The sequence below is a fragment of the Rattus norvegicus genome, chromosome 2, assembly GCF_036323735.1.
Source record: "Rattus norvegicus strain BN/NHsdMcwi chromosome 2, GRCr8, whole genome shotgun sequence".
Taxonomy (NCBI): Eukaryota; Metazoa; Chordata; class Mammalia; order Rodentia; family Muridae; genus Rattus; species Rattus norvegicus.
Genome location: NC_086020.1, coordinates 202,679,053 through 202,704,410, shown reverse-complemented (window position 1 = coordinate 202,704,410; position 25,358 = coordinate 202,679,053).

The window sequence follows — 25,358 nt, the reverse complement described above, 5'->3', positions numbered from 1 at the left end:
ATATCATCTGCAAATAGTGATATTTTGACTTCTTCTTTTCCCATCTGTATCCCCTTGATCTCCTTTTGTTGTCTGAATGCTCTGGCTTGAACTTCAAGAACTATATTGAATAAGAAGGGAGAGAGTGGGCAGCCTTGTCTAGTCCCTGATTTTAGTGGGTTTGCTTCAAGTTTCTCTCCATTTAGTTTTATGTAAGAGCTTGTTTCGCTGTTTATGGCTTTTGCTATGTTTAGGTATGGGCCTTGAATTCCTGTTCTTTCCAGGACTTTTAACAAAAAGTGGTGTTGAATTTTTCAAATGCTTTTTCAGCATCTAATTAAATGATCATGTGGCTTTTATCTTTGAGTTTTTTTATATAGTGGATTACATTGATTGTTTTCTGTATATTGAACCATCCCTGCATAACTGAGATGAAGCTTACTTGATTATGATGCATGATAGTTTTGATATGTTCTTGGATTTAGTTTCCAAGAATTTTATTGAGTATTTTTGCATTGATATTCATAAGGAAAATTGGTCTGAAGTTCTGTTTGTGTAGTTTAGGTATAAGAGAAATTGTGACTTCATAGAAGGAATTTGGTAGTACTCTGTGTATTTTAATTTTGTGGAATATTTTGGACAGTACGATTATGAGGTCTTCTATGAAGGTCTGATAGAATTCTGCACTAAACACATCTGGTCCTGGGCTCTTTATGGTTGGGAGACTTTTAATGTCTGCTTCTATTTATTTAGGATTTATGGGGTTGGTTAAATGGTTTATCTGTTCCTGATTCAACTTAGTACATGGTATTTGTATAGAAATTGTCCATTTCCTCCTGATTTTTGAGTTATGTAGATTGTAGGGTTTTGTAGTAGAATCTGATGCTTTTTTAAAAATTTTCTCTGATTCCCTTATTATGTCTCCCTTTTCATTTCTGATTTTGTTAATACACTCTCTGTGGCTTCTGTTTAGTCTGGCTAAGGGTTTATCTATTTTTTTGATTTTATCAAAGAAACAGCTTTTGGTTCTGTTGATACTTTGTAGGTTATTTTTGTTTCTACTTGGTTGATTTCAGCCCTGAGTTTGACTATTTCCTGCCTTTTACTCCTCTTGGGTATGTTTGCTTCTTCTTCTTTTTTTTTTTTTTTTCTGGAGCTGGGGACCGAACCCAGGGCCTTGCACTTGCTAGGCAAGTGCTCTACCGCTGAGCTAAATCCCCAACCCCGTGTTTGCTTCTTTTTAGTCTAGAGCTTTTAGGTGTGCTGTCAACCTGCTGATATTTGCTCTCTCTTATTTCTTTCTGCAGGCACTCAGAGCTATGAGTTTTCTTCTTAGCACAGTTTTCCTTGTGTCCCATATGTTGTACCTTTATTTTCATTAAATTCTAAGTCTTTGTTTTCTTTGTTTATTTCTTCCTTGACTAGGTTATCATTGAGTAGAGCATTGTTGAACTTCCATGTATATGTGGGCGTTCTTCCCTTATTGTTATTGAAGACCAGCCGTAGTGTGTGGTGATCTGACAGGGTTAATAGGATTATTTCTATCTTTCTGTATCTGTTCAGGCCTGTTCTGTGCCTGATTAAATGGTCTATTTTGAAGAAGGTACCATAAGCTGCTGAGAAGAAGGTATATCCGTTTGTTTTAGGATGGAATATTCTATAAATATCTGTTAAGTCGATTTGGTTCGTAACTTTTGTTAGTCTCTCTATGTCTCTGTTTAATTTGTTTCCATGATCTGTCCATCGATAAGAGTGGGCTGTTGAAATCTCCTATTATTATTGTGTGAGGTGCACTATATGCTTTGAGCTTTAGTAAGTTTTCCTTTATGTATGTAGGTGTCCTTTCATTTGGAGCATAGATATTTAGGATTGAGAGTTCATCTTGGTGGATTTTTCCTTTGATGAATATGAAGTGGTCTCCATACTTTTCTGATGACTTTTGGTTGAAAGTCATTTTATTCTATATTAGAATGGCTACTCCAGCTAGCTTCTTTAGACCATTTGTCTGGAAATTATTTTTTCAAGCCATTTACTCTGAGGTAGTGTCTGTCTTTGTCTCTGAGGTATGTTTCCTGTAGGCAGCAAAATGCCTGGTCCTCTTTATGTATCCAGTATCCAGTCTCTTAATCTGTGTCTTGTTATTGGGGAAGTGAGTCCATTGATGTTGAGAGATATTAAGGAATAGTGATTATTGCTTCTTGTTATTTTCATATTTGGAGGTGGGATTATGTTTGTGTGCTTCTCTTCTTTTGGTTTTGTTGCAAGGAGATTACTTTCTTGCTTTTTCTAGGGTGTAGTTTACCTCCTTGTGTTGTGCTTTGCCACTAATTATCCTTTGTAGGGCTGGATTTGAAGAAAGATATTGTGTAAATTTGGTTTTGTCATCCAATATCTTTGTTTCTCCCTCAACGTAAATTGATAGTTTTGATGCTTATAGTAGCCTGGGCTGGCATTTGTGTTCTCTTATGGTCGGTATACATCTGTTCAGTATCTTCTGGCTATCATAGTCTCTGGTGATAAGTCTTGTGTAATTCTGATAAGTCTGCCTTTGCATGTTTCTTGGCCATTTCCCCTTATTGTTTTTAATACCTTTCTTTGTTTTTGCATTTGGTGTTTTGAGTATTATGTGTTGGTCCAATCTATTTGGAGTTCTGTATGCTTCTTGTATATTTATGGGCATCTCTTTCTTTAGGTTAGGGAAGTTTTCTTCTATGATTTTACTGAATATATTTACTGACCCTTTAAATTGGGAGTCTTCACTCTCTTTATACCTATTATCCTTAGGTTTGATCTTCTCATCGTGTCCTGGATTTCCTGTATGTTTTGGGCTAGGAGCTTTTTCCATTTTCCATTGTCTTTGTCACTGTCTATCTCTTGTATTCTGTTGGTAATGTTCACACCTATGACTCCTGATCTCTTCCCTAGGATTTTTACCTCTAGTGTTCTCTCCCTTTTTGCTTTCTTCATTGTTTCTATTTCCATTTTTAACTCTTTGATGGTTTTGTTCATTGCTTTGTCCTTTTGGTTGTTTTTTTTCCCAGTAGTACTTTAAGGGATTTTTGTTTTTCCTCTTTTAGGGCCTCTACTTGTATAGTTGTGTTTCCTGTAATTCCTTAAGGGAGCTATTTATGACCTTCATAAAGTCCTCCATCATCATGATAAAATGTTATTTTAAATCTATATCTTGTGTTTTCACTGTGTTTGGATATCCAGTGTTTGCTTTGGTGGGAGAACTAGGCTCTGATGGTGCTAAGCAATCTTGGTTTCTGTTGCTTAAGTTCCTGTGTTTCCCTATCACCATCAGGTTGTCTCTGTTGTTAGTTGTTCTTGCTGTTTCTAATGCTGGCTTGACCTTCCTGTGGGCCTGTGTGTCAGCACTGATGTAATCCTGTTTTCTGTTTTCTTTCAGCCAGTTATGGGAACAGATTGTTCTGTTCTCAGGCTTATAGTCGCTCCTGGCAGCTGGCTTTCAACTCTCCTTGAGGGCAACAACTGGAAGTGTCTTTGCCCCTACGTGTCCTAGGTCCCTGTGTGCACAGGGCACAGATGGCACTATGCATTTTCCTCTTGAGTCAGGAATGTGGGCAGAGCTTAGTCTCCTCTGGTTTCACAGGAATGTCTGCACTTCTGAGGGTCTAGCTCTCCCCACCCACAGGATTTGGGTTCAGGAAGCTGTTTTACTGGATCAGTTCAGATCTGGGTACAGACCGGGATGGCAGGTACCTAAAGGTGACAGTTCCTATATTCCTGTGTCCAGAGGCACAACTTTATTTACATGTTGTCCTTGATCTACAGTTTATTAGTCACTAAAATGATTTCAAGAGACCCTGATAATAGAAAAGTATAAGCTATGGTCTTCAGTACTTGAGCATCAGAGCAATTATGTTTTCTAAAGCAGATGCTAACCCAGATAAACCAGCTCATGCAGCTAAATTTACATTCTTAAAATTATTAAAATAAAACAAAAAGCAAATTTTAACATGACAAAATAAACTATTATAAAATTACCCTTTATCACCCAGGGTATTAGCCACAGATCATTCCAGAGTTCAGAGTCTCTGGGAGATAGCAATATTATCCACTAATGTTATAGGAAGATTATTTTATTGTACCCAATGCCTATGTCATCACTTATATCAACTTTTAAAAGGGTCATATTTTAGTTGTTTTACATTCAAAACCATGTTTATAAAAGAGAAGAGGAGGGGGAGGAGTTAGGGGGATGTTGGCCCAGAAACCGGGAAGGGGAATAACAATCTAAATGTAAATAAGAAATACTCAAGTTAATAAAGATGAAAAAAAAAGAAAATTGGTCATTGAACGACCTGAGGACCCCACTATACCTCTCTTGGGCATATACCCAAAAGATGCCCCAACATATAACAAAGACACATGCTCCACTATGTTCATAGCAGCCTTATTTATAATAACCAGAAGCTGGAAAGAACCCAGATGCCCTTCAACAGAGGAATGGATACAGAAAATGTGGTACATCTACACAATGGAATATTACTCAGCTATCAAAAACAAAGACTTTATGAAATTCATAGGCAAATGGATGGAACTGGAAAATATCATTCTGTGTGAGGTAACCCAGTCACAGAAAAACATACATGGTATGCACTCATTGATAAGTGGATATTAGCCCAAATGCTCCAATTACCCTAGATGCACAGAACATATGAAACTCAAGAAGGATGACCAAAATGTGAATGTTTCACTCCTTCTTTAATAGGGGAACAAGAATACGCTTGGGAGGGATGAGGGAGGCAAAGTTTAGAACACAGGCAGAAGGAACACCCATTCAGAGCCTGCCCCACATGTGGCCCTTACACATACAGCCACCCAACTAGATAAGATGGATGAAGCAAAGAAGTGCAGGCTGACAGGAACCAGATGTAGATCTCTCCTGAGAGACACATCCAGAATACAGCAAATACAAAGGTGAATGCCATCATTAAACCACTGAACTGAGAACGGGAGCCCCGTTGATGGAATCTTAGAAAGGACTGAAAAAGCTTGAAGGGGCTTGAGACCCCATATGAACAACAATGCCAACCAACCAGAGCTTCCAGGGACTAAGCCACTACCCAAAAACTATACATGGACTGACCCTGGGCTCCAACCTCATAGGTAGCAATGAATAGCCAAGTGAGAGCACCAGTGGAAGGGGAAGCCTTTGGTCCTGTGGAGACTGAATGTGATTGTTGCGGGGAGGGTGGTAATAGGGGGAGGATGGGGAGGGCAACACCCTTAGAGAAGGTGATGGGGAGGGGCTAGGGGATGTTGGCCCGGAAACAGGGAAGGAGAATAACAATCGAAATGTAAATAAGAAATACTCAAGTTAATAAAGATGAAAAAAAATTTAAGCAAAATATTATTTATATTTCTTGGTTTTAATATCTCTTCATACAAAATTTTTTTAAATGTTAAGGCTATGCATTTGTTTCCCCTTATTTAGGAAGTGCATGAGTTCCTGGAAATATAGCAGAGTAGCACAGCACTTCTGTAGCATACATGAAGCCTTGGAATTCAGTGTTCAGCACCTTACACAAACAAGTATAACAAATATATGTGAGTGATCGCAAGAGAATTATTGAAAAAATTAAAGAAGCTCTAATTGATAAAACTTGGAAATTTGGTTATTGATGGGTGATTAGTTTAGAATGAATTCCTAGGTAGGTCATAGCAAATAATAATTTGCAAAGACTTAAAAATTACTTCTAAGTTAATTAATTTTTAATCATATTTTTTAGGAAGAATTTCTGAAGAGGGTTTAGAAAAGGTCTCACTCATCTGAGTATCTGATAGGTTGACCAGGGATGACCAGTGTAGCCTGTTAATGTCTTGGAATTAATATTGTACTACTTCTCCTAAAGAAATGAGATTATTGTAATTCTTGACACTCTGGAGCTAAACTATAGTTATTAATACTTTAGACTTTCAAACATTGCATGTCTTTAATACAGTAAAATTGGTACTGAATTTAATGCAATTGTATAGCATCACATTCCTCAGTGTACATTTTTCAAGTTTATTTGAAAACGACTATATCAAATATATTTCTAAAACTTGTAGTTAGTTATAAACCAAAAAAATAGTCTGTTACGACGAAAAGAGTAGAAAAAGAAGCAAACCATCAGAGAAATCAATGAATGAAAAGTTAAACCAAAATCATCTCTATTTTAGACTGATTTGTGATAAGGAAGTTATTCCCATGATGATAATGCAGAAAGGCTTAAGTTCTTGAAGAAGATCTTAATGTGGGTGAAGCTGGGCAAATGCTTGAGCGTCATAGAAGCCACAATGTATTATTACATTCCTCAAGTCTTAGTGGAGGGAAGATATTACTCAGTAAAATAGAACATATTTTAGAGGAACTTAAATGACATGCTATTTTAACATAGTGAAAAAAATGTTCACTTGAAAGAGCAAAGATATTAGAAGCATTGTATTAAGTGAAATATATCTATATTTATAAATTTACTTATCACACACACATATATTTACAATTGTCAATTATTTTTACTGTAATGGCTGCAAACAGCATGAGCAGATAGCTATAATGAAGGGTAATGGCAATTATGTTTGTATATTATGTGATTTATCTTCACAGTCTTGCTTTTTATGACTCTTGTTTTCAAGAGATATTACCCTCTTTATATTGAATGAAAAAGCCATTGTGATTATGTTGGTAATTTCTGTTTCATTCACTTAACCCTTGATCAGTTATGGTTGGAGGATATGAAAAGGCCTCTGCAAAATATATTAGACTAACTTGAAACAAACTGATCGAAGTACAATATAATTTCAATAACAGCATCAAAAACAAGAAAATAAACTACAGTAGAACAAATCAAAATGAGGTAAACTGATAAATTTTTAGTATTTTCTTTGAAATAAAATGTCATAGTTGAGGACAGAAAAGATGGCTCAGTGGGCAAAACTGCATGTTCTGCAAACTTGATAACTTGAGTACCTTACCCAGGCCCTACTGTGGCAGAAGTCTAAACAAACTCCCAAAATGTGTTCTCTAACCTAAGGATGCCTACTGTTATGAGTACTAATATCCACATCTCACACACATGCAAACACACACACACACATACACACACACACACACACACACACACACTCATTCTAATTGGTAATAACAATAATAATAATGTAGAACATCTTATTTGGAATTAAAGGCATAAATATACACATATATATTTATATAGACATATATGCAAATTTGCTCAAAATAAATGAATACCCTGCACAAAGTAACCTAAATTTTCTGAATTTTGCAGCATACTATGAAATGGATTGACACATTTTCTATGTTGGCATCACAGAAATCTTGTCATTGTATCAAATAGAGGTGACAATGTTTTGAGAATTTAATATTATCTTTCAGTTGGTTAAACTTGAGTGGTCCAAGAACAGATATGGGCATAGAATCTAACGTTTATTAAGCTCACAAAGCTAAGGGCTAAGGAAATCAAAAAATGCTAATTAATTCACTTGGTCACAAGATGTACAAGCCTATACTTACTCTAAAAATGTAGAGACATATACTTGAGATGTAGAGTATGGGAGAAATGGGACTTTCCTTGGCATTGTTGAGTGTGGCCCTGGTCACCAAAGGTAAACACAGAACAGACATTATTGAGTTGTAAGAGTGTGAAGAGAAGGCAAACTTTATTAAGAGATTGATGGAAGCAGAGACTGAAGGGAAGGGTATCCAGAGACTACGCCACCTGGGGATCCATCCCAAATAGAGTTAACATGCCAAAAGACTACAGCAGATGCCAAGAAGTACATGCTGACAGTATCCTGATATAGCTGTCACTTGAGAGGCTCTGCCAGATTCTGACAAATATAGAGGCAGAGAATGGGGTCCCTATTGGAGGAGTTAGAGATATGTTTGAAAAAGCTGAAAGGGTTTTCAACCCCATAAGAACAATAATACTAACCAACCAGAGCTCCCAGTGACTAAACCACAATCCAAAGAGTACACATGGTCAGACCCATGGCTCCAGCTGCACATGTAGGGTATCAATGGGAGGAGAGTCCCTTGGTCCTGTGAAGGTTTGATGCCCCAGTGTAGGGGAATGCAAGGGCAGGGAACAGGGAGGGAGTGTGTGGGTGGTGGGGGAACACCATCACAGAAATCACAGAAGTGTGGGGGGAGAGGGGATAGGATAGTTTTTTTTTTTTTTTTTTGGAGGGGAAATGGGATAACATTTGAAATGTAAATAAAGAAAATATCCTATAAAAGAAAAAAAAAAGAGAGACTGGTGGTGGAGTGAGAAATGGAGGAAAAAGGAGAATGATTCTCAACTTATAAAGACTCAGTACAGGGGGGAAGTAAAGCTCTCTTTCCTAGTGGAGAAGTTCTTTGGTTGTTGTAGTCTGGGTTTGTTTTCCTACAGAAAACATCATGACCAAGAAGCAAGTTGAGGAAGAAATGGTTTACTCGCATTATGCACATTACTGTTCATCCCCAAAGGAGGTGAGAGCAGAAATTCACATAGGGTAGAAACTTGGAGGCAGGAGCTGATACAGAGGCCATGGAGTGCTGCTTACTGGCTTGCTTCTCCTGCCTTACTCAGCTTGCTTTTTTATAAAAAACCCAGGACCACCAGCCCAGGGATAGCACCACCCACAATGGGCTGAGCCTTACACCCTTAATCACTAATTGAGACAATGCCTTACAGCTGATTCTCATGGAGACATTTCTTCAAAGGAGGCTCCTTTGTCTGTGATAACTCCAGCTTGTGTCAAGTTAACACACAGAAACAGCCAGTACAGTGGTTAAGTTAGTTCTGGGGCCTTTGATAGTGTAATGCCAGAAAATTGATATCCATTTAATAGTTAGTCAATGGGGACTTAAATTCACTCATACTGTGAATGCCTATTCAGAGAAAGGATTACATTCTGTTTCTGGGATGGTGACCCTATCACGGGTGGTTAGATGCCCCTTTGGCTCATCTCCTGTGGGTCTGCAGCCCCCATTGTTTGTTGTGCACTGGATCTCTCAGGGTGCAAAGAAGCTGGGGAGCAGACTCTGCAGAAGAGGTGAGTATGGGGAGTATAAACGACCCAGTAGGCTTTAGGATGAGAGCTCATTTATTGAAATAGGATTAGATTATACAGCATGAGTTCTTGGGAGTGGGTGGTGAAGAGAGGTAGAAAGACAAGAAAGGAAGTCCTACAGCAGGGACAGGGGCCTTGCAAGAGTTGGCAGCTAGATGAGCAGACTTCTGGTCACATGATTTCTGATAACCTGTTCCCTCTCTGGCAACTAGAAGTTTAACTGCCTCTAAGGAATTAAGTAGGCCCAAGTCTGATTTGGGTAGGGAGCAACACTGTTCGTACCCTACTGTCTGAGAGCTGTCCTGGTTAGGGGTATGGGAAGTGCCCTACTGTCTCACATCTGGCTTGGGAATTCACAGTATCCTTCTCTGACTTTCTTAGTGTTGATATTAACTATCAACTAGCTTTTATGTAACAGTCTATACTGCAGTTCCACTCAGTTGATTAAATTGAGCTACTAAGAAACAGCTGGGATTTTGTTTTCTGCTTTTTTTTTCAGATATTTTATGTATTTATATTTTGAATGTTATCTTAGTTCCTGGTTTCCCCTCCATAATATCCCTATCACCCACCTCCCACCCCTGTCTTCCTGCTTCTATGAAGGTGTTCTTTTTTCCACCCATCCACTGCCACCCCTCTGCGCTGGCATTTCCCCACACCGGGGCATGGAGCCTTCATAGGACCAAGGCCATCCTCTGCTATATATGAGGCTGGAGCCATGGGTCCCTCCATGTGTACTCTTCGCTTGGTGGTTTAGTACTTGGGAGCTGGGGTGGAGGGGTTGGTTGGTTGATACTGTTGTTTTTCCTATGGGGTTGCAAACCCTTCAGCGTCTTCAGTCCTTCCTCTAACTCCTCCATTGGGTTCCCCATGCTCAGTTCAATGATTGGCTGTGAGCACCCACCTCCGTATTTGTCAGGGTCTGCGAAAGCCTCTCAAGAGATTGCTGTACCAGGTTCCTGTCAGCAAGCACTTATTGGCATTCACAATACCGTCTGGTTTGGTGTCTGTCAGAAGGATTTCCAGGTGGGGAAGTCTCTGTATGGCCTTTCTTTCAGTCTCTGCTTCACACTGTGTCCCTGAATTTCCTTTAGTCAGGAGTAATTCTGGGTTAAAAATTCAAAGATGAGTGGATGGCCCCATCCCTGAAACATGGGCCATGCCTAACCTCTGGATAGGTCTCTACACTTTCTCCCTCCCCTTTGTTGGGAATAGGTTACCTCACTCAGGATGATATTTTCTAATTCTATCCATACGCCTAAGAATCTCAGAAAGCCACGGTTTGTTTGTTTTTTTTTTTTTTTTTTTTTTTTTGGTTCTTTTTTTCGGAGCTGGGGACTGAACCCAGGGCCTTGCGCTTCCTAGGTAAGCGCTCTACCACTGAGCTAAATCCCCAGCCCCAAAGCCACGGTTTTTAAGAGCTGAGTAGTACTTCGTTGTGTCCATGTATGACATTTTTTTATGCATTCCTCTGTTGAAGTGCATCTGGGTTCTTTCCAGCTTCTGGCTACTATAAATAAGGCTGCTATGAACATAGTGGAGCATGTGTCCTTGTTTTACGTTGGATCATCTTTTAGGTACATGCCAAGGAGTGGTATCTGGGTCCTCAGTTGGACTATGTCTAATTTTCCGAGGAACCTCCTGACTGATTTCCAGAGTAGTTGTACCAGCTTGCAATCCCACCAACAATGGAGGAGTGTTCTTCTTTCTCCACATACTTGCCAGCATCTGCTGTCACCTGAGTTTTTGATCTTAGCCATTCTGACTGGTGGGAGGTGGAATTCTCAGGGTTGTTTTGATTTTCATTTCCTTGATGACTAAGAATGTTGAATATTTCTTTAGGGGCTTCTTGACCATTCAAAATTCTTCAGTTGTGAATTCTTTGTTTAACCCATTTTTATATAAGGTTATTTGGTTCTCTGGTGCTTATCTTCTTGAGTTCTTGTATATATTGGATATTAGCCCTCTGTTGGATATAGGATTGGTAAACATCTTTTCCCAATCAGTTGGTTGCAGTTTTGTTCTATAAACAGTTTCCTTTTTCCTTTTTCTTACATAAGCTTTGTAATTTTCTGAGACTCCACTTATTGATTGTTGATCTTAAAGCATACACCATTGGTGTTTTGTTCAGGAATTTTTGTCCTGTGCTTATGTGTCCAAGGCTCTTCCCCACTTTCTCTTCTAATATTTTCAGTTTATTTGTTTGTATGTGGAGGTCTTTGAGTCACTTAGTCTTGAGATTTATACAAGGAGATAAGAATAGATTTGCATTATTTTACATCCTGACCTCCAGTCCTTCTTAGAATGGGGAACATCATACTAAAAGGAGGAAATATGGAGAAAAGAATGTGGAGCAGAGATAGAAAGAAAGGCCATTAGCAAACTTACTGTTATGGAATTATAATTAAAAATAACTTTTTGGTTTGGCATCCCCACAACAGGTATTAAAGAGTCACAGTGTTAGAAAGTTTGGGAACCACTGTTTTCAACAATCCCCCTTTTCAACATGACTGAACAGGATATGAATGCATAAGAGCTTAAATTTAGTTGGCTGTGATATTTCTCCCCAATTTCTACTATGTACTTATGTGGGTAAGAATGAAGCCTCAGGTGGACACAACACAATGTACACAGGATATTTCATTTTGTTATGCATTTTCTATTTGATGCAGTGGTTGTTGCAAATAGATGTTGGACTCTTACCACTTTTGTTTTTTTTAATGTTTTGTTCAATAAATGCGTCTAAATCATCAATCATAGATTTTTAAAAATATTATACTTACCTGTTACTAAGTTTATGCACATGTATGTGTTTAGTATATGCATGTACCTTATTTGTCTAAATATAAACACATGATTTTGAATAAGCATATATATATATAAAGATTATTTGGAAAAATATATATGATTTATCATATTTATGTATGTATCCTATAACATATGTATGATCATATATATACATATATATCATATGTATTTATATTATTATACCATATTTTATATCATGTATATTTTATAGAATTAACTTTATATATGTTATATATTTTATATATATGCTTATATAAATGCAGATGTTTATAGTCACACAGATAAAATATGTACATATATTAACTACATAAATTTTCATAAATAAATGCTTACATGTACACGCATATGAATATATCAGAAATTTGATGAAGTGAAAACAATCATTATCTAGTTTAAATTTGCTTGAGCTATTAAAACGCCTTAAGCAATTAACCAGTACCTTGTATTTATTTAAGAAAATGTATACTAAATTAGCGATTGTGATTATCTAAATATATTTTGGTTTTACTTTCTTTTATTAATCTATGTTTGCATACACTTTTAAAAAATCTCATAAATTTGATTCATCATGAGTTAATATAATTATAATTTGGGAGTTACAGTGAAATTCTCATGGAAAACCATTTTTAAGGTGATTTTAACAGGAACTAATTTGCCTTACTACTTGTCAAAGTTGTAATACCTTGGACATTTGCTAGAATGGTGCTCTGCTTTAACCGATTGAAGGCTGAAGATCTGCTGATATAAATTCACACTATATGTACCATTCAAAAAAAAAAGGCCATTGTTTCAATTTAAGTATGCTCAAAAATCTGACATACTATTAAAACATTCTATCTGAAGTGTAACAGCAAGCTTCCAAATACAGGGCAAGATACGTCTAAAACAATATTGAAAAATAGGAATAATCACAGACTCAATATATGAATTACATTGACCAAAACATTCATACCTGGAATTTCATATGTGGAGCATGTACAATTCTTCCTTGTTGGTTGAGTATTTTATGGTTACAAGGAATGACCAAAATTTGTTATTTTAGTTAGTCAGTAGTTAGTTACAGACAAGGACTCACTATGTAAACCTGGCTGGCCTTGAACTCAGAGAGATACTTTACATTAGGTTGTAAAGTCCTGAGATTAAAGGTGCACATTACATGCCTAGCTTCTTACATGGTTATTTATAAAGGGAGTATAAAAGAGAATGTAAAGGTCAACCTTCAGCATTTTTGATTGTAATAAAAAGAATTTTAGAAAACAAAATTTCATTGTTGTCAAGTATCAATGTATTTTTAAATTTACATGTATATATGTGCGTGGCTGTTTGTGGGTTTCTGAACATGAGTTAATGAGTCTTGAGAATCCATCATGGGGTTTTGGATTTCCTGGAGTTGGCGTTAGATGCAGTCGTGAGGCAGCTGATATGAGTGCTGGTAACTGAATTCATGTCCTGAGTATCAAATCTTATCTGGCAAACCATTTCACTAGCTCTAAGAATCAACTTTATATAAAGTGTAGAAACGTATATTTTACATGTATGTGTTTATATATTACAAAATTTCTTCTTTTGCTTCAATTTTTAAATCTTTGCCATTTATTATTTTGGAAAATTTGACCTTTAAGTTCTAGTAAGTATGATAGATGATGTTCTGGAGAACTTTGAAAAAGGCTGAAGTTGTGGGACTTCCCGTTTAATATAAGTAAAACTGAAAATTCTGAATGATGATTGTATACGATACTTTTGTAGGTTGATTCTTTGATGCTAACATTTTTATTCAAATAGGAAAACAACAGCCTGAATTCAGTAAGAAACAAAAAGAAAACAATGTTATTTGTAAACAGCCTGTTCCAGTGTTATCAAATACCCACAAGAAAAATCATAGTTCATTTCTATAATTTCAACATTCTTTATAAGAAATAAGTTATTTCTTAGTACCTAGTATATGTATGAGTACCAGCCAGGATAATCATAAAGTATAAAAGGTAAATATTTCTCAGCAAAATATTATGGATAAAAACTTTTTAGTGTTTTATATTGCCTACAAATATACATAAGTCTGAAGCTTGCACAGACATTTTTCTATTTACCCATTGAGAACATCACTAGTCCCCCATACCATTTACATGATGCTACGTGTACTTTTGCAGTGATTTTATCTCCAACAAGTTACAGAGTTGTGTACCCAATTATTTATGGTATCTTTAAAAAACATCAGTTTTAAATGACTTATGTTTATATTTATGTTTATGTGCATTGGTGTTTTGCTTGCCTGTATATCTGTGTAAGGTTCTCATATCCAAAGGAATTGGAATTACAGACCATTCTCTGCTACAATTTGAGTGCTGGGAATTGAATCCAAGTCTTTTGGAAGAGCAGCCATTGAGACATTGCCATCCATATTTACTGGGTCTTACTCAGACTCATGAAACTCTATTCTACAATCACATTTTTGTATTCTCCGATGTTTTCTAATTTGATCAAAAAGTCATTGCCTCACTACTGTTTATGTGTATTTAAGTACAACTACAAATGTTAATTTACCATTTACAGTTGACAAGTCACTGTATCTTCAAATGTATCTGTGCATGTGTTTGATGTATATGAAAATAAGTGTATGTAGAAGAATGCACATATATTTGTTGTTGCGGTAAATATTAAATAATAGGTAACCTTTTAACCTGCCCTAGTGCCAGCATCCATAGGGCCACATGGCACTGCAGTGGCTCCACACTGTCCCCAGGTACTCGCTGATCCAGGCAGTCAGTGAGCCATTCCAGCATGGCTCTTTCCCATGCTGGTCCCTAGAGTTATTTCTGGCACCAAAGGGACATATGAACTAACCATAATTTACCTCTGATTAGTATCTCTCCTGGTGGCTCTCTGCTAGCTATGAACCCTCTGGTTCCAGCTACCTGTTAAAACCAGGGCTTTAGAAGTCCAGAATGGGCTAGCCTATTGCGACTCCCTGACATGGACTCTGCTTACACTCCCAACTACTCAGTGAAATCAGGACTCAATACACTGTAATTTATCAATCTGTTTTATGTTTTAAGTTCTCAGTCTGTAATGCATCCACACAATAAACTCACAACCAAATGATAAATATATAAACTGCCCACCTAGATAAGATAAATTGACCTATAGAAATCCATCCCTTAAGAAATATTCATAACAGCCTCTATCTATGTAGGGATGCATGGCGATGGATCATTTACATCTGCCTCCATATTGTTTCTCCTCCCTTCTGCCTCTCTCTCTCCTTCAAAAACCTTTGTTCTCACCTCCTTCCCTTTGCATCCAATGGCAGACTTTGTTGTATCTTGTGTCTGCCTTCACCTGTATAACAACATCAACCTACAATTTTTCATATTATTATACATCCATCTTCATATCTGTTTCTGTTTACAAACACACATGCACATACACACAAACACACACACACACACACACACACACACACATATATATATATATATATATATATATATGAAATATCTTTCATACATATATAACATTCCTATATCTTCATTTAGATATTATCTTCCTTGGACATACATTATCTTTCTTATCATTATCTTATACTTTAGAAGGGTGAAATAATATAAATATAAAATGTATAAAGGCACCATGTTCCTATAAATGTCTTGTCTAATAAACATTTTCTAACTGTGCAAAGGAAAAGCTGTCTTCTTTTTCATGTAATAAAGCTAAAACAAAGAGACACAGGACATATCCACAGGGAAAACTCAGGGCATCCAGCTTTCCCTCTAGGTTTTCTCTGCTTGTCTGTTACTGTGACATAATCTGATAGCAATATTATCATTATTACCCATATTATCACCCTTTTTAATAGCTAACGCCCAGATAAAATGCTAGGAATGGTGGTGCAAATTATAGTGCCACTACTGGTTAGACAATATAGGTGGTTTCTAGTGCTTTCTTGGTGATAAGTCTAGCCAAATTATTGAGTTCCAAGCTCAGTTAGAAACCCAGTATTTTTGTCACTATCCACAAAATTTTAAATAATTAAATGGAATAAAAATTAAATTATTCTAAAAACCATGTGATAAAAATAAGAAAAAAGTGAAGAGTAAGTTTTTCTATTCTGTATGTGTATACATACATATATATATGTATATTGCAAAGGTGTATATATATAATATATGTAAAAATAATAGTGTTTTTTAAAAGACTGTCTTTTTTAAAAGTATAGGGGCATAAAGAAGCTTTGATAAGCAAGGATGGATAGGGTGAGCACTTGGCAAGGATTTTGAGAAATCAGACCCTCTTCTTTTTTTCTTTTATACTTTATGGTTGCTCCAAGGTAAACGACTTTGCTCGACTGAGCAGTCCCTGTCATGATATTCTGCTTTTTACAGTCACAAAGTAATGGGCATGCTGACCACAGCCAGAAACTTCTGATACCATTGGACTAGGTCCTTGTTTTAATCATCATGGTGTAAATCTTACCTACCAGGTTTTTCCTTTGTAGAGATCCTCCCTTGCCTTTCTGATGGATTTTTTAAAAGACGATAATCATGCAATGTATACAATAAAGGGATGAAGATTTTGTTCAACCCTATTGTGATAAGGATATACTTTTTTGGGGAATTTCTGCAAGGAAATACACTCTCAGACATACACATACATTAATATTCATTGTTTTCATTATATCATGAATTCAGAAATATATATTACTTTTTGGGTTATATTCCAGTTTTATTCAATTGTGTTGGAAAAAAAATTGAGCTACAACCATTGAAAACATTTTCTGTTGATACATAATTCCTATGTCAGCTTTATTGTGTCTTATTTTGAATGCTTCTCTATAGTCTGTGATACAGTAGGTTTACTTCATGTATTTGCTGACCCAGTCTTTGAATGATTTATGTCTTCAGGAAGTACTGTTTAATTCTACAACAGCTGCTGAAAATAACTTAGTGACTGTCAATGTGCTTGTTGGTACTGAAGTGTCAGATCTCCTCTGCTACCTTACCTGACAGACCCAGTAAATATGTGAACTCATCAATGTAAAAATATAAAGAAATGTATGGACATATTTGTATATAACCTCCTCAATGATTATTACAGTACTAATGTAAATATGAGCTTTTACTGACTTTTCTAAATCCATCCAACCTAAGGGGTGATTCTGACTTCTAACATTTTATAAGTTTGAAGGGATGTTGAATCAGTGAAACAGAAGACATCATCTAATTAATTATATATTTTCTCTCTACATGGATAGCCCAAACCATGAGTTTGTTAACTAAAATATAATTTATTGAAAAGACTATACTTTCTCTATTTTATTTGCTCAGTATTTCCATTAAATTGATTTGACTATATATGACAGAGGTTTCTGTTCCCATTTTGGCTCCATTAACTTCATGTATTAAATTCATGTTGAATCAATAAACAAAATTGACAACTTAGTCAAAATTTTAAACCATGAGCAGATCTCGTCTTGTTTATATTTTAAAAACTACATTTATTGAATATATTTGAGTATGTTCCGCATTGTGGAGAGTGCCATGGAACACATGTGGAGAAATAAGGAAGATAATCAGCAAAAACAAGTTTTGTTTGAAAATGGCATGATGACTTTTGATACCTTATTCACTAATTTAAATGAATTAATTGAAAAATGGCTGAGAATTTCAATGGAAATTTTATTCTGAGAAATAGAGAATTATAGTATGTTTCCATTTCCAATGACATTCATAAGCCCATTTCCTTATATGTTAACAATTTGGGAATGAATTAAAATTCTTATTATACTTTCACACTGAAAACTTTATAAGGCTGCACCAGAGTTGGGAATATATAAATATGCTTAACTGATATCAGAATTTTTCATCACACAAGCAGTTTTAAAAGAAACAAGAAACATTATCTGCTTCTATGTGTGTATGTATGTAACAGCAATTAGTGAAAAGGAAGCCATGATTTGAATAAAAACAAAAGATGAAAAATAATAAAAATACACAGTTTTTCTGGTGTACCTGCTACCCTAGAATCGACGCCACTGCTAGTCAACAGCAACAAAAAAATTATAACTAGATATCTGTTTCCATTTAGATGACAGAGTGATGATAATAAATCATGGTACAGCACAGAAAACTAAATGGAAACCTGTGGGATGCTAATTGTTCTCCGCTATTGCTCCGTGATAATGTTTCACAATTGCCTTTAAAATGAGTCCAATAAGACATGGTGTAATCTTCTTGGTACTTGGGGTTCTATACAGATTTCTAAATGCTCTAAGGACAGCCAATGCTAAAAAACAAAGGAAAACAAAACAAAACAAAACAAAACAAAAACGCTGAAAAGTGTGAGCCTTCATTATAAAATTGTAAAGGAAGAGAGTATGAAGGAAAGGCCATCCAGAGACTTCGCCCACTAGGGAATCCATCCCATCTGCAGACACCAAACCCAGACAATATTGCTGATGCCAAGAAGTGCTTGCTGACGGAATCTGGTATAGCTGTCCCCTGAGAGGGTCTGCCAGAACCTAACCAATACATATGTGGATGCACACACCCAAACATTGGACTGAGTGTGCAGACCCCACTGGAGGAGTTAGGGCAAGGAATATAGGACCTGAAGGGGTTTGCAACCCCATGGGAAGAACAACAGTATGAAACAATCAGACCCCACCCCGCAAAGCTCCCAGGAACTAAAGCACCAAACACGGAATACAAGAAGGGGGACCCATGGCTTTAGCCAAAGACAATGGGGCTAGATAGTAGGGAATGGGCTAGGGAGGTTGCAGAGGGGAAACTGGGAAGAGGCATAGCATTTGCAATGTAAGTAAATAAAATAAATAATAAATATATGAAAAAAGAGTAGTCCCCAGAGTTCACAATCCATTATATAACCATATTTTAACTAATCTGACTCTATTTGTTGTGATTTTAATATATCTTGGCTAGAAATATTAATAATTATTTGAAAACAAATCTGAATGTGTAAATCCTACATGCATGGTGCCATGAACTTATTAAATAGGGAAACATCTAATATAAAATCTATTGGAAGTTTTAATCTTTGCCTCTCTATTCCCTGCCAAGGGTACTCTTGTTCCCCTTTTAAAGAAGGAGTGAAGCATTCACATTTTGATCATCCGTCTTGAGTTTCATTTGTTCTAGGCATCTAGGGTAATTCAAGCATTTGGGCTAATAGCCACTTATCAATGAGTGCATACCATGTGTGTTTTTCTGTGATTGGGTTACCTCACTCAGGTGATATTTTCCAGTTCCAACCATTTGCCTACGAATTTCATAAAGTCGTTGTTTTTGATAGCTGAGTAATATTCCATTGTGTAGATGTACCACATTTTCTGTATCCATTCCTCTGTTGAAGGGCATCTGGTTACATCCCAGCTTCTGGCTATTATAAATAAGGCTGCGATGAACATAGTGGAGCACGTGTCTTTTTTATATGTTGGGGCATCTTTTGGGTATATGCCCAAAAGAGGTATAGCTGGATCCTCAGGCAGTTCAATGTCCAATTTTCTGAGGAACCTCCAGACTGATTTCCAGAATGGTTGTACCAGAGATTAAAACAGACACAGAAGGAACACCCATTCAGAGCCTGCCCCACATGTGGCCCACACATATACAGCCATCCAATTAGACAAGATGGATGAAGCAAAGAAGTGCAGACAGACAGGAGCCGGATGTAGATCTCTCCTGAGAGACACAGTCAGAATACAGCAAACACAGAGGCGAATGCCAGCAGCAAACCACTGAACTGAGAATAGGACCCCCGTTGAAGTAATCAGAGAAAGAACTGGAAGAGCTTGAAGGGGCTCGAGACCCCTTATGAACAACAATGCCAAGCAACCAGAGCTTCCAGGGACTAAGCCACTACCTAAAGACTATACATGGACTGACCTTGGACTCTGACTTCATAGGTAGCAATGAATATCCTAGTAAGAGCACTAGTGGAAGGGGAAACCTTGGGTCCTGCTAAAACTGAACCCCCAGTGAACTAGATTGTTGGGGGGAGGGCGGCAATGGGGGGAGGATGGGGAGGGGAACACCCATAAGGAAGGGGAGGGGAAGGGGGATGTTTGCCCGGAAACGGGAAAGGGAATAACACTCGAAATGTATATAAGAAATACTCAAGTTAATAAAAAAATAATAATAATAAGATAAAATTAGATTAAAAAAATCTATTGGAAGAAACAGGTTTAAAATCTTCTCTTCAGCACAGTGGACAGGATATTTTCAGGAAACACACAGAAAGGAAGAATGCAAAAAAGTGGAAGCTCTATGAGAGAAACACTTCAAATGCAAAGAAATCACTTGCATGTCACAAGAAACATCCTAAACGCAAGTTTATAAACATAAGCCATTTGAAGAACAAAATATTTAACTTTCTATTTCTATTGAGCTTACCTTGGTTGGTTATGCTGTTAATTAACAACTTCTTCTTATTAAGGATTATTCATATCATTTTATAATCCTAAAGGTTAACTTAAATGTCATGGCAATATATAAATTATAATACTCGTCAAATTCATTGTTGGTTAAAACGTGAATACTGTAGACCACACAAACACAAGTAAATGAATATATATATATATATATATATATATATATATATACATGTACTATATTTCATAAAATTATTTGCTTTATTTTTAGAAATTATAATTGCATCATTTATTTCTTTCCATTCCTGCCTTCATCCCTCCCATGTACGCTCCTTGCTCTTTCGTGTTTTGGCTTTCTTTTTTATAACATACATGTATGTGTATGTTAGAAGCCATACCAATACAGTCTTACCAGCATGCCTGCATAAATATCAACAGACATGACCAGAAGATGGAAAACATTAGTCATGAAAACTAGATAGGGAAAACTCCACATGCCTCCATCCTACACAAAACCCACAGGCAACTGAGGAAGGTGAACATTAAAGTAATTTCTCTTCCCGGGTGAAGAACAGAAACGTTGGTGTGTCCATTGTTCTTTGCCTTGTTTACCGTATGTGTAGAGTCCATTATGACTTAGAGAAAAATTCTGTTGCAAATCTTTGTTTTATTTTTTCAATTAATATACCATCACATTCTATATTAATTTAAGGCAATATGACAAAATTATAGCTAAAATGGTATAGATAGTGTAGTTTGTAATTCAAGATTAACGGTAGACACATTGTTTTCTTTAAAAAAAAAATTGACGCGAAGATAATTTTCTTTTTAACCAAACAATTTAAAAACCACCTCAGCTAAACTTATTCCATGCAAATTTAGTAAGCTTAGCATAATGTAGGTTCATAAATTTCATCATTTTTAATATAATTTCTTCCTCTGCTTACTCTAACACCTTCTGGTGCCATCTATTGACCTTTTTAGCATGGGAGAGAAGTAAACGTTGGTTGTGTTAAACTAGTGAAATTTTGAGGTAGTTTGTTACTGAAATACAACTTACTAATTAACGATTCTGCATATATGTGGTAGCTTTAAATAGGTTTTGCACGCATAATAATGTTAAAAATCATTAATTAGATTCTGAATTTTACTATCTATTTCTTTTTCTGATTTTACTGATTTTCTCCATCATTTTCCCAATGTGGAAAATAACTCTATATTGCTATTCTACTTCATTGGAACACTATGTAGGATATCATTCATTTGTGTTCAATGTATAATTCTATTATTTCTCACATGTTTCTTCTGATGTATGGCTCTTGCCAACATATAATAAATTATTTTCCAACACCCAAGGCTATTTTAAATATGCCTAGTATTAGAACCTATGTATAATATGTTCTTGCAAGAATGTGTGTAGAATCAAGCTCAAAGAACATAGGAATTCACTTACAAGATTATTAGTAATTAAAAGACTTTTAATTTTGCAGACATCAACAGTTTGCCATACTGAACACTGACACCAGCCACACACAGCCTAACCTCACTTACCACTGTAAAGAATCTAACTGACAGGATCATGGTAGATCACTTACAATAGAATTTAAATGGATGAAAGTGTCATTAGGAAAAAAAATCAGACTTATACTTACTTTTGACCCTCAGTCATTGCATCTTCTGCTATGCATTTTCCATAATTCAAAGGAAGCACCTGATGGAGCTCTTTCTCAATGAAGTCATCTACTGAGCCTCCTGAAAACAAACTGAGAAAGAAATAGGAAGAACCATTGAGTTACAGGTTGAGTTCCACAGACATAATCAATAGAATGGCTAATGTTTGTAATAATGAAATAACCCTTTTAAAATGTCTTATTGATAGCGAGTCTGCAGACTTGGAGAATACAGAAAAATTTGGAAGAGTAAAATAATTACAGAAAGTGCTAGGAACTATACTGCAAAATAATTCTAATTCAATACTGTCAGGTTGGGTTAAGAAACTCATAGGAGAAAAAAGGTATTTGAGAAATATCCATTCTTATATTTGTACCCCAGGAAGAACAAATGATTTGTGAGTCATTGTATAGAGGTGCTGAGTGTTGAGGCCAGAAAGGAAAATGGAAATATAGGTTTGCAATGAAAACTAGAAATCCATTGACTTCATACTCTGATTTATTGCTGTTTATTGATTATGACCAAAAGCAAATTTGGAAGCAAAGGTAAATGTCTTATATGGATTACAAGTGAAAATCTATTACCAGAGGAATCAAACACAAGAAATCAAATCAGGAATCTGTATGCAAGAAATGAAGCAGAGAAAATAAAAGAATACTGCTTATTCCCCTGGTCATCATGGCTTGATCAAACTGGTTTTCTTTATAACATAGGGTCTTTTGCCCAGGGATGATACTGACCATAGTGAATAAGGCTCACCTGTATAAATCATTAATCAAGAAAACACTTGACACACTTTTCTATAGCAAATATATTGTGGCGATTTTCTCAGATGAAATTCCCTTTACTAACATAACTGTGTCAAATGGATAAATGAAATAGCCAAGAATTACAGTAACCATAAAGAAAAACTAACACAATACTACTCGTGTTGAGATTTCCTTTTAAAGTAAAAATAAATTAAAATGGATTTCTATGAGATATGTGGGCATCATTTTCTTTCTTTTATTTTTTTTCTTGGATTTTTTATTTACATTTCAAATATTATTCCCTTTTCCTGTTTGCCCAACATAAGCCCCCTATCCTATCCTCCTTCCCTTCTTCTATAAGGGTGTTCCCTTCACCAACTACCCCCCCCCTTTGCTGCCACCGACATTCCCCTACACTTGGGGTCCACTTGGCAGGGACAAGGGCTTAGTTGGTTTCAGTATGTTGGAAATTAACAAAAATAACAGTAAAAGATAAGCTAGGGAAAATATCAAGTAGGTCAGAACTGAAAAGTGGAAATATTCCTAAAAGGAGAATTATGAAACATCAAAAATTAAAAGAATGAGACACTGCAGAAGAATATCTTTACATATCACTTAATGATTATGCTCAGAGTGTGGTAGAAGTTCCACACACTTCCCTGCATCATACTATATTCTTGAAGCATCATAATAAATTATACTACAATATTATATATTCAAATTTTATTTTAAACATTAAATATTTTCTGATTAATAAAATTTGAGGTGAGCAAGATAGTTCAGCCAATCAAAGTGTTTGCTAGGCAAATGAAGAGCCTGAGTTCAATCTCTTGAATCAATGGTAGAATGTAAGATCTAACTCATAAAAGTTATTGTAATTAAGATTCAGTTTAATATGGGATTTTGAAGGGAAATTTTACATTAAACTAAAGAAGTAAATTAATTACAAATTATGTGTGTAAATCTATGTTGTGATATATAATTATTGTGACAATATTACAGATTTAATCTTCATCTTCTTTCTCTATCTTTTTCCTTTCTTTCAGGTTTCGTTTTATAAGTAGCAGGATTTAGACTCTGGAGCAAAGGAAGAAGGGGCCAAAAGGGTCATTGTTTCCACAGGACAGTAGCTCTCTCCCTGTGGAGTCCAGGGAGAACTAACCTCATCAATGAGAGGTCATTTGACCATGACACTGATGCAGAAAATAGTGAAACAGAAAATGCCTGTAATGGAAAGGTGCTGCCTTCTTAATAGTGGGTTTCATTACTATATTCTGTTCAAATTGTGAGGGCAGATTTCAGTTGAGGAAGGTTAATTAGAAATCTGATAAATTTAGATGTTTTCCCTAAAGCTGAATGAAATAGCTCAAGTATAAAACATCGATATACTAAATAACTGTTCACTTCCATAGATTTTAATATCAATGGGATTGACTAGAAGATATAGAAATGAAATTTCCTCTTTTCTAATGTGTTTGCTTGTATTTATTATTTTTATATTTAATTTGTCTTTGAAATAATTAATAAACACATTCATTGATTGTAACACAAACATAAATATAAATATTTTGCTAATATTGTGAAAAAAGACTAAATATTTAAACAATATTTTATTCATAGTTATATATTTTGAGTTACATATATTTCTTTTTTCTTTTTAGGGATATTTTTTCTATTCACATTTAAAATGTTATTCCCTTTCCCAGTTTTCAAGACATAAGCCTCAAAAGTTTTAAAATACATGATGTTTATATTCCTATAATAGCTAATGATATTTAGTCAGTTTACTGTATTATTATTAGAAAGAATATATTTTAGCTGGCTAAATTTATAAAGTAATGATTTTTATCTAGTTTTTATCTAGCTCTTATCTAGCCTTTTTTTCTTTTCACACACACACACACACACACACACACACACACACACACACACATATATATATATATATATATATATATATATATGGATGCATGGGCACTGCATGTGCATACAGGTTCCTAAGGAGGATATTGACCCTGGATCTCCTGGAACTAGAGATACAGACTGTTATAAGACACATGACCTCAATGCCGAGAGTAGAACCCTCACCATGCGGAAGAAGTATACTTACTTAACTATTTCGTCTTCCATCCCTCTAGCCCTAGCACTTTTGTCTTTATTAGAATGTGTTCAATTCATAGTCAGAAAATGATACATATCTATTTACTTAAATATCTGTAAAATTGCCTATCAAATCTGTATATATGCTTGTGCTTTTGTGTGTTTATAAGTCTGTGTTTTATGTTTGTGTATGTGTTCCTATGTTTTTGTATGTAGACATTGACTCAGGTTTGTAGACTTGCATGTAGATTAATATTTCTTGTCTTTCTCCACATTGTTCATTTTATATTTCTGAAATTATTATCATACTGAAAGTGCAGTTCATCAATTTGTCTAGACTACCTATATGGTAACTTCCACTGCTGGGATTACAAGTATGATCTGGGATTTTAGTGGTAAAGGGAATCTGAACCAAATTTCACTGCAGGCATTTTAGCAAGATATATATCTTATCACACATCACCTGCCATTTTTATGTACCAGTTTTTAAGGGAGAGTTTACCAAAGATTTCACCTTCCTCCTCAATTTTTCCAAAAGTAAATTTAAAATTCAGTTGACTACATAACTAAGCAAGGTATAGGAA